Below are 9,979 nucleotides of genomic sequence, written 5' to 3' on the forward strand. Positions count from 1 at the left end.
CCCTCAGGACGCCGCCGGGCCCGAGGGACCCCTCAGGACGCCGCCGGGCCCGAGGGACCCCTCAGGACGCCGCCGGGCCCGAGGGACCCCCAGGACGCCGCCGGGCCCAGGAAATCCTTCAGGACGCCGCCGGGCCCGAGGAACCCCCAGGACGCCGCCAGGCCTGAGGAAAGGTGACCGGGAAACCGAGTCAGCGCAGGGTTAGGACTGCAGTGGAGAGGAAAGCAGCGCCCACAGCTGCTCAGACTTGTAAGAGGAGCTTTGCGGCCCAGGGCAGGGCGGTTCCGTGCTGAGAAGGGACAGTCCCTTAGACAGGGTGCTGTGCTTGGGTGACCTGTGCAGTTGTCGCGATGAGCAGGTAGCTTGGCGCCGACGCTCGCTTCCCCCAGAAGTGTCCCAGGCCCCTTGCCCTGTGGCTCCCTGCGAACCTTCTGGCAACCTTAACGGGGATTCACCAACCTCAGTGTGCTCAGCAGAAGGAAGAATCATAGGGACACGTTTGTCGTATACTTTACACAGAGCTCTTGAAGGCCCTGACCAGTGGAAACTCTTCATGGTCACTCTTGAGAGGGAGGCAGTATGGCCGGGGGCCCAGCAAGCCGGCCAGGGGGCATCAGGCACCTGAACCCCGTGGGTCCAGTGAGCGTCTGACTGCACTTCTGAGGCCGACTGTCTCCTGTGGAGCAACCGCGTGAACTACCCCTTGCCATTCACTCCTTGGGAGCCAACCCCCCCCCCCCCAGCTTGACTGTAGAATGGCGCCGTGACTGGCTTTTTGCAGAGAAGATACAGGAAAAGTGCACAGGCCTGAGCTCACTTCCAGCCTGAGCCTGGGGAAGCCCAGCGGGTCTGAGGAGCCCCGGGCCACCGTGGAGATGTTCTCCCTGCTGCGAAAAGCCTAACGGAGGGGCGTCGTGGAAAGGGAGGAACCTCAGCCTCCGTCTGACCCGCTGATGAAAGGCAGCCACACAATCATCATCAGTGAGACCACCAGAAGAACCGGCCCACTGATCCCAGCCGAGTGCAGCCTGGTGAGCAAACAAAAGGGTAGTGGTTTGCAGCCACTAACCTGTGCGGCAGTTCATCACGGAAACATCCAGACCGTTCCCTTGACTCTTATTTCCTCAGGATGATTGGTCATCCCCGTTTGCATGGGAATGAGGGTGATTCCAGGAGACAGGACTTCTGGTTGTAAAGCCCAGAAATTCCTGGGTAAACCTGGATGAACGGGTCACCTTACTTCCAACATCCAAAGCAAACAGGAGTTTCCTTCAGAGGGAAGTAAAGAGAAAATCCCTCTCTTGGTCAGCTCTCAGTAGAAACTAAAGACTGCCCAGGGGCGCCTGGGTGCCTCAGTAGGTTAAGCGTCACTTTGGCTCAGGTCATGATCTCAGGGTTTGTGGGTTTGAGCCTGGCATCTGGCTCTGTGCTGACAGCTTCTGTGTCTCCCCTCTCTCTGCCCCTCCCCAGCTGGCTCGTTCACTCTCTCTCAAAAACAAACAAGCAAACAAACATTAAAAAAGAAAAGGAAAGGAAAGTCTGCCCAGAAGACAGAAATTGAGTCAGGTCTCTAAAACAGGGGGCTTCAGAACCTTAGCTGTACCCTGGGATCTTGTCATGAAGATACCAGCCTCAGAATGCTGGAATGCACCAGAATGTTCTGGAGCATATCAGTCCATGGGCACTTTATACTATGAGCCCCAAATCCCCCTCTGCTCCCATGCCGGGCCTGGCTATAGCCTTACTTGCAGATGTTACTGCAGCAGTAAAAACCAAGCAGGTTTACTTTTCGTCTGCTTGCTGAGGGCCCACGCCCTCCAGGGTCCCACTGCACCAGGCTTCGTCTCTCCTTGCAATCATCCCCCCACCAATTTTTGGGACACAGCAAATATCTTTTTAACTAAAATGGCAAATGGCTAGCTTTTCCCGCCATTCAGATGCCCAGATCTAGTTCTGGAATATGGGTGGAAAGGGGTGGAGAGTCATTTCTTGATTAGTTCTCTTTGGAATATGTGCTGAGCGTGTTACACAGCTGTTCTGCACAAATTTATCAAATTAGTTCACTCCAGCTGAGAGAGAAAACCGTATCCATTTTCAGATTGCTCTGAAGGTCATTCTAGCCAGTCTAGGATGGTGATGAAGTTCTTTAGCTGCTGCTTAGTAGGTGCTTTGGAAATATTGGTTGAAAAAACATGCCTGGCTACACGAGACTAGATAGTGGGCGTCCATCCTCAGGTGTTTCTTCTCATTCTGCAATAATGTTCCTGGAACGGTGGTGTGTGGGAGAGGCACCCAAATATGATGATTTTTAAATACTGTTATGCTATACAATGACATAACAGCGGGGAGGGGCAGAGAGAGGGGAGACACAGAATCTGAAATAGGCTCCAGACTCTGAGCTGTCTGCACAGAGCCCAACGTGGGACTTGAACCCAGGAACCGTGAGATCATGACCTGAGCTGAGGTTGCAAGCTCAACCGACGGAGCCACCCAGGTGCCTCTGGGCAGTCTTTTCTACTGCTGACCAAGAGAGGGGTTTTTAAATACTGATAGGCCAGTTGAGGCTTTTTCATACCAAATCTCCTGCAGGACCCAGATATATTCATCAGATGGACCCTTCTCTGGTCCTGGAGGGTGTGGCGTGCCCAGAGCCGCACGCATTAGGCTACCCCGTCATCCCCTGCATCTGTCTCTGAGGAAGACCTTCAGCGCTGCAGACTTCCCTGCACACAGCGGCAGCACACAGCATCTGTGGTCTCAGAGGCACCTTCCCCTCCAGAGTTATAGGAGCCATGCTTTTGCATCCATTTCCTTCAACACCAACACCCCTGGGCCCACCTACCAGCATTCCGTGCTTGCCTGTGTTCTTCCTCCTAGTGACCCCCACATTTTTCTCCTCAGTCAGTCAAGGAAAACTGGGGCTCCTGCAGTTCCATATAGATTTCACTCTTAATGAGGAATAACCCCAGTTCTTCCCGGCGTTGAGGACAAGCTTAGGTGTCAAGTTGAGGTTAACATTTGTTCAGGTGAGGTTCACAGACAGTATCGTGACTCCCACTCCAGATCTTCTTCCAGTCAAGGAGGAATTCCTGACTTTTTTTTTTTTTTTTTTTGAGAGAGAAGGAGAGAGAACGTGCAGGTGTACGCAGGGGAGGGACAGGGAGAGAGAGGGAGAGAGACAACCTTAATCAGGCTCCATGCTCAGCTTGGAGCCCGGCACAGGGCTCCATCTTGTGACTTTGATATCATGACCTGAGCCCAAATCAAAAGTCAAATGCTTAACGAACTGCGCCACGCAGGAGCCCCTTCCTGAATTAGTTTTAACTTACGGTTTACCTTCTTTCTTCCTAAGTTGAACTTCAGACTGGTTGATAAATAAATAAATGTGAATTATGATAGCTTCTGATAATTTGGAATAGGCCCAGAATTACTACTCTGTCATCACAGAACTCACTTTCCCTAAGTTTTAATGGCACAGAGCTTTATCCTCGCCAGTCGTTATATCTTCTAAGTCCAATTCAGATCCTTAAAGAAGGAGATTTTTAAATCCATGTTTAAACGTGTCTAACTCTTTGAAGCACTTACAAGAGTTATAATATGTGCTATAGAGTCTCATTAGCAACAACCTCTTTGTACCATTGTATCCAATGAAGGAGGCATTTCCTTTAAACGTTTGGTGGAGCCTAACTGGACTTTTGGCCTCAACCAAATCATAAGTAGTTGTTACACTCCCCTCTTTGTTCAAAGACTCAGGTGCAATTTCATTTTCTCTCACAGATGTTAAATTAGCAGCAGATGGAGCACGTTCTGTAGAAAGATACATATTTTGACCAATGATCTTCTACATTCAAGTAAAAACATATAAGTGGGGATTCATAGTCAACTCTTCAAATTATGCCAATTATTTACATTTTAGTCCCACATATTTTTACTAAATTTTGCCTGTATGACTGCCCTCTTCTACTCCTCATGTAACCAGGTCTAAAAATAGCAACTTCCTCACTACATTAATAATGCATCACTAGTGCATCCCAAAATACTAAGTAGGAGGCAAGAGCTTTGTTTTTCATAGACAGAGCCATTGGTCACTAAGAAAAACAATCACAATGTATAAATTGCCTAATACCCATAACCTATTTTGACACCATACTTGATGCTTTTTTGCAGGGTAGATGCAAAACAACTCCCATATCCCCAGCAAATTGCTTAGAACATCACTTAATAGCCACTAAGCCAATCGAGAGATCAGGGAGCAAAACAAAATGGAAATTCTAATTAGCCACACCTCTTTCTGAAGAAGGGGACAAGTTCCTGAAAATATTTTAAGCTATTTGCTATCCACACATAAGCTATAAAAATTCCACGTCCAATGTGGGTGTGAGTATATTTGTCTGGGCGACTGAGGGCACCCTCTTAATAGCTTCAAGAGCTGGATTATCTTATGGGGAATTTTCCAGCTTGGACAACCCCAGCTTTGTAGCAGGGATGTACTTCAAAACCTCTTGACAAATACTTAATTTTATCATGTTATACATGATAAAAGTTCCTTTGGTTCAAGGAACTTATTTTTGGTTAAATTGCCCATGTTTGTATTTTATAAGCATCTAACTATCCAGATGTGGCCGCCTTTGGCTGCATGGCTCCTCCCCCGTCCTCACCTCATGTTCTCTCACCCCCTATCCTTCTGTCTCCAAGGCAACTCCTAGAGCTATGCCACCTGCACAGTAGGGGTCCTGCCTCCAACCATGGTGGGGGGGTGTCTTTGGACCCTCACCTTGTCCACGGTGTCCCCCCACTTCAAGCCTGCACTTCAGCCAAAGCCCCTGGTTAAGGAAGCCAGTCCAGGGTCTTGATAGGATTTTGTGTGCAGGAAGCCTAGACGAAGCATTGCGTTCTTCCAAACACTGCCTGCTTCCTTGCAGTAGAGCCTTCTTTCTGTCCAGAGGCCATGTGACCTACTACCTGTTCTCACATCTCAAAATCCCCTCTCTCCATCACTCTTCTCAAAAGACCCCCAACAGGCTACTGTTTGAAACCACCTCCCAGGAATCAGGCGGGTTGCATGGTGAGGGAAGGATTAGTCCCTATAAGGATTGCTTTCAGTGTTACTGCTATAGTTCAACACTGTTGGGCTTACACAGGCTTCAGTTAGTCTAGGACACAACTGTCATGGATTGGGTTGTGTCCCTGTGATATTGTCACTTTTAAGAAGAAATATTATGTTTGGTCCTTGTCCGTGTTTCTGGCACAGAGTTCCTAAAACCCTTGGAATTCCCCCGAGTGATTAGAGCCGTGAAGGCATCTGGCTGTTCCAAAGCAAGCCCCTGTCACCCACACTTGAATGCCTGTTGATGAGGTGGCTCTTGGAAAACTGTGAGGATGAGGGCTGGTTGCCAGGGACCCAACCATGTGATTAGAATATTAGAACTTTCAATCCCCCACCCCTACAGACTCCTCTCTTGGGGAGGGGAGAAAAGCCCCAGAGGGGGTTCAGTCACCTATGGCCAATGATTTAATCCTTCGCGCCTATGTAATGAGCCTCCATAAAAACCCAAAAGGACTAGATCCAGAGACCTTCTGGGCTGGTGAACGCAGGGAGGGGCTAAGAGGTTCTGCACCTCTCTTCCACCTGCTCCTGTGTTATATCACTTTATAATAAATCAGCGGTCTTGTAGGCAAAATGTGCCTCTGAGTTCCATGAGATGATATAGCAAGTTGATTGAATCCAAGGAGGGGGATATGGGAACCTCTGATTTACAGTAAAACCTTGGATTGTAAGTAACTTCTGCGAGTGTCTGCAAGACAAGCAAATATTTCTAATACATTTTAACTTGCTAAACAGGTGATGTCTTGCAATAGGAGTAGTACGTGATGCTGAATGTCACATGATCACAACTGAGCCAATGGGTCTCTCTCTTTCTCTCTCTCTCTGCAGGATTGTGGGTGATCATCTCCCATGCTCGGATGCTCGGTCTCAGGCTGCGGTGTTTGGCAGAAATCAGTGATTTTTCAGAAAGTTGGAAGGTGCCCATGACTGGCGCTAGTGTATTTTTTGTCACGTCTGAGCACCTGTGGACAGTGCTTTGCTTTTCCATAGAAGATTAAGCCTAGGAATGCTTTGCTTCCTTCTAGGTCAGGCTGCCTGCAGATGTAGACCCTTTCCTCGGCTGCCTTATTGCCATTAAATACAGTATGTACCAAGAGTTTATTAACACTGTACTGTAGTCAGCATCCGTATGAGCGTATACATTGGCCCCCGTGCAGGAAAAGATTCCTTGAGCAATGATAGCAGTGATTCTGTTAATGATGTGAAAGTCATCCTACAAGATAACCCTCCTCTCTTGTCTCCTTCACACCAGCGTGAAGGTTTACAGAGGTAAGTGCACATGAATTTATTTTTCTTTACATTTTATTCTTTATTCTTTTGTATTTTATTACAGTATTATAACCATTTTTATATGGCTATTTTTGCATGTGGAACAAATCATCTGAGTTTCTATTATTTCTTATGGGGAAATTTGCTTTGATATACAAATGCTTTGGATTACAAGCCTATTTCCGGAACGAATTATGCTGGCAAAATAAGATTTTACTGTACTAATGAACAGTTGGTCAGTAGCACAGTGACAACCTGGACTTGCACCTGGTGTCTAAAGGGGTGGGGGGTGCAGTCTTGTGAGACTGAACGGTTACTCTGTGGGATTCGATGCCAAGTCCAGGTAGATGGTGTCAGGGCTGAATGGAATTGCAGGACACCCAGCCAGTGTGGCAGGATTGCATGGCAAGGCGAACTTGAACCCTCCCCCCACATGTGATGGCCAGAATTATAGAAAATAGATTCACAGAAGGATTTTTTTCCCAGTTCCCACAAGGGATGAAGTCATAACGCCTGGAACCTGTGAATATGACCTTATTTGAAAATAGGGCCTCTACAGTTGTAATTGAGCTATAAATTAAGATGAGGCCATACTGGAGTAGGGTGGGCCCTTAATCCAATATAACTGGTGTGTTTATAAAGAGAGGATAAGAAATGCAGCCACAGACACACACAGAGGAGAACGCCCCGTGCAGACAGCAGCAACATGAAGCTGGGAGCAGAGATTGAAGTAACGCAGCCACACGCAGGGACCCCCAAGGACTCCAGCGTCACAGAGGAAGGGGGAGGGGGCATGGCCCTGTTCACACCTTGTTGGGGGACCTCTAGCTTCCAGAATGGAGAGAACGACTGTGGTCTCAAACCACAGAGGCTGTGTTACTTTGTTACAGCAAGCCTAAGAAACTCATACAGAATCCAGCCACTTTCTTCATACCATCCTGCATCTTGGAAAACGTATCCCCCAGTCCAAGTATCCCACAAACAGATTTCCAAAGGCAGAGATTTTCATTCATTGGAACAGTCTGTGTTCATCTGTTGCTTTCTTCTGAAACAGTGTATTATAATAAGTGTCTGATCTGCTCCTGTTCTCCTTAATTCAGTAGGAAAAGCAGTCACTTTTGAGGGAGCGCAGGTAGGGTGCTTCGGCAGCAGGGGCTGAGTGTGGGATGCAGGCTGACGAAAGCATTGACCCGTGAGGGGCGTGAGGGAGAAGGGTTGGCAGAGGAGCAAAGTCCGGGGGCCCCAGGCCTGATGAGGCCGTGACCAGTCTGGGAGGGGTTCTGTCTGTTGTGACCATACTGTGTGCCTCTGGTTGACAGGGGCTGGGCCATTACTCCCTGCCCCCCAGTCATCCTATGAGGGGTGTGAATGGGGCCAGGCATTTCTCTGCCTGGGGACTGCATTCCCTCTGAGAGAGGCAGCAAGCCTTCTTGAAAGGGGGATCTGGGCAGCAGACCCCACTCCTAATCTCTGTGGTCCAGATAGAGAGCTCCTGGCGCTTGCTAGGCAGATGCGCCTCAGTCTCTCCAAATGCCATTGTCTCTTTCTTCAGCTCCCCTTGTCCTCACCCCTCCTACAGGCACTGATTTACCAGAAGGTTCTGAAGGTACCTTAATACTTCCTCGGTCATCCTCCTCAAAGCCTAGACTTTTACATTTAAACACGGTCCATTTGTCCCTAACTGATGGAGTCGGTTACAATCATCTGTGGTCAGATTTCTCCACTCTGAAGCTACCATGTCCCCACTCATAATAAATAAGAAACTTGTAGGTAGATAATCTGGGACTATATGTTTCCTGTCAAACTCTCGTTCCCCCAATTTGGCATGCGTGAGGATTCTTGCCAAAATCTGTCTTTACTAAGATGGTTTTTAAGTAGTGATTTTCGAATTCCATCCGTGCTACTGTGTTTGTTTATCAGCATTCTACTGTACGAAACAGCTTACCTTTTCTTCCCAAGTATTTATTAATTTATGATCTATTATCAGCGTGGATTCATGGATTTGTGATTTACTCACTCTATTACTGTTCTTATTTGCCTTAATGCTCAATTATCCCAGCCTTGGCAAGTGAAAGGCCTTTCATTTTTTCTCATATACCTTCATCATTCTTTTGGCGCTTAATTTCTGGCATAAGAAGATGTTCTCAGTTCATCTTGTATTTTACAGGCTTTGAATAAGCCATTTCTCCATGAAGTCCTGGTTCGTTTCTGTGGAGAATTATATTTAGAAATGAAGGTCTGGACTCAGGCTCTGCTCATTGCAACTGAATGTCTGAGTGTTGTTGCAATAATAAATTTAGACCAATGCCTCTAATTTGAATCCAACCTAAGTTTTTGCTTGCCTTCACCCCATTCCATACTTCTGTCTTCTAACTTCCATATTGCTCTGGCTCCCAAAAACCTCACTAGTCCCTCATTTGCTCAATTCTGCAATACGCACAACATGATTTCATAATGTTCCTATCACTATAACAAATAAACATACGAAAAGAGTCAAGGTTTATTTACATTTTTTTCCTTTAGATTGAAGTCAGAGTCTTATGTTTAAAACTTATTTGGGGTACTGACATAAAGACAGACATACAGATCAATGGAATAGAAGAGAGAGCCCAAAAATAAACCTTCACATATATGGTCATATGATTTTCAAGAAGAGTGTCAAAGCCATTCAATGAAGAAAGGACAGTCTTTTCAACAAATGGTGCTGGGAAAACTGGATATTGATATGCAAGTAAATGAAATTGCACTCTTACTTTTTACCACATACAAAATGGATCAAAGGCCCAAATGTAAGACCCAAAACTAGAACACCCTTATAAGAAAATATGAGAGGAAAGCTTTGTGATACGGGGATTGGCAATGACTTCTTGGATCTCGCTAAAATCATGGACAGCAAAATTAAATAATACATTGGAATACAACAAAATTAAATGATTTTGGTTATTTTGGGTTTTTTTACCATTAAGTTCATATTCTTTTTTTTTTTTTTACAAATAGTTTATTGTCAATTTAGTTTCCATATAACACCCAGTGCTCATCCCCACAAGTGCCCTCCTCCATGCCCATCTTCCCCTCCCCACACACACCCATCAGTCCTCAATTTTTTCTCAGCATTCAAGAGTCTCTCATGGTTTGCCTCCCTCCCTCTCCCCCACTATTTCCCCCCTTCTTCTCCCCCATGGTCCTTCATTAAGTTCCTCCTAATCCTCCTATACATGCAAACATATGGTATTTGTCCTTCTCTGCCTGACTTATTTCACTCAGCATAACACCCTCAAGGTCCATCCATGTTGCTACACGTGGCCAGATTTCATTCTTTCTCATTGCCATGTAGTATTCCATCGTATAGATAAACCACATCTTCTTGATCCATTCGTCTGTTGATGGACACTTAGGCTCCTTCCATGTTTTGGCTATTGTTGAGAGTGCTGCTATGAACATTAGGGTGCATGTGCCCCTATGCACCAGCACCCCTGTGTCCCTTGGGTAAATTCCTAGCAGTGCTATTGCTGGGTCCTAGGGGAGTTCTAGTGTTAGTTTCCTGAGGAACCTCCACACTGTTTTCCAGAGGGGCTGCACCAGTTTGCATGCCCACCAACAGTG

The sequence above is a fragment of the Hyaena hyaena genome, unplaced genomic scaffold (assembly GCF_003009895.1).
Source record: "Hyaena hyaena isolate Hyena2069 unplaced genomic scaffold, ASM300989v1 scaffold_1466, whole genome shotgun sequence".
NCBI classification, from domain to species: Eukaryota; Metazoa; Chordata; class Mammalia; order Carnivora; family Hyaenidae; genus Hyaena; species Hyaena hyaena.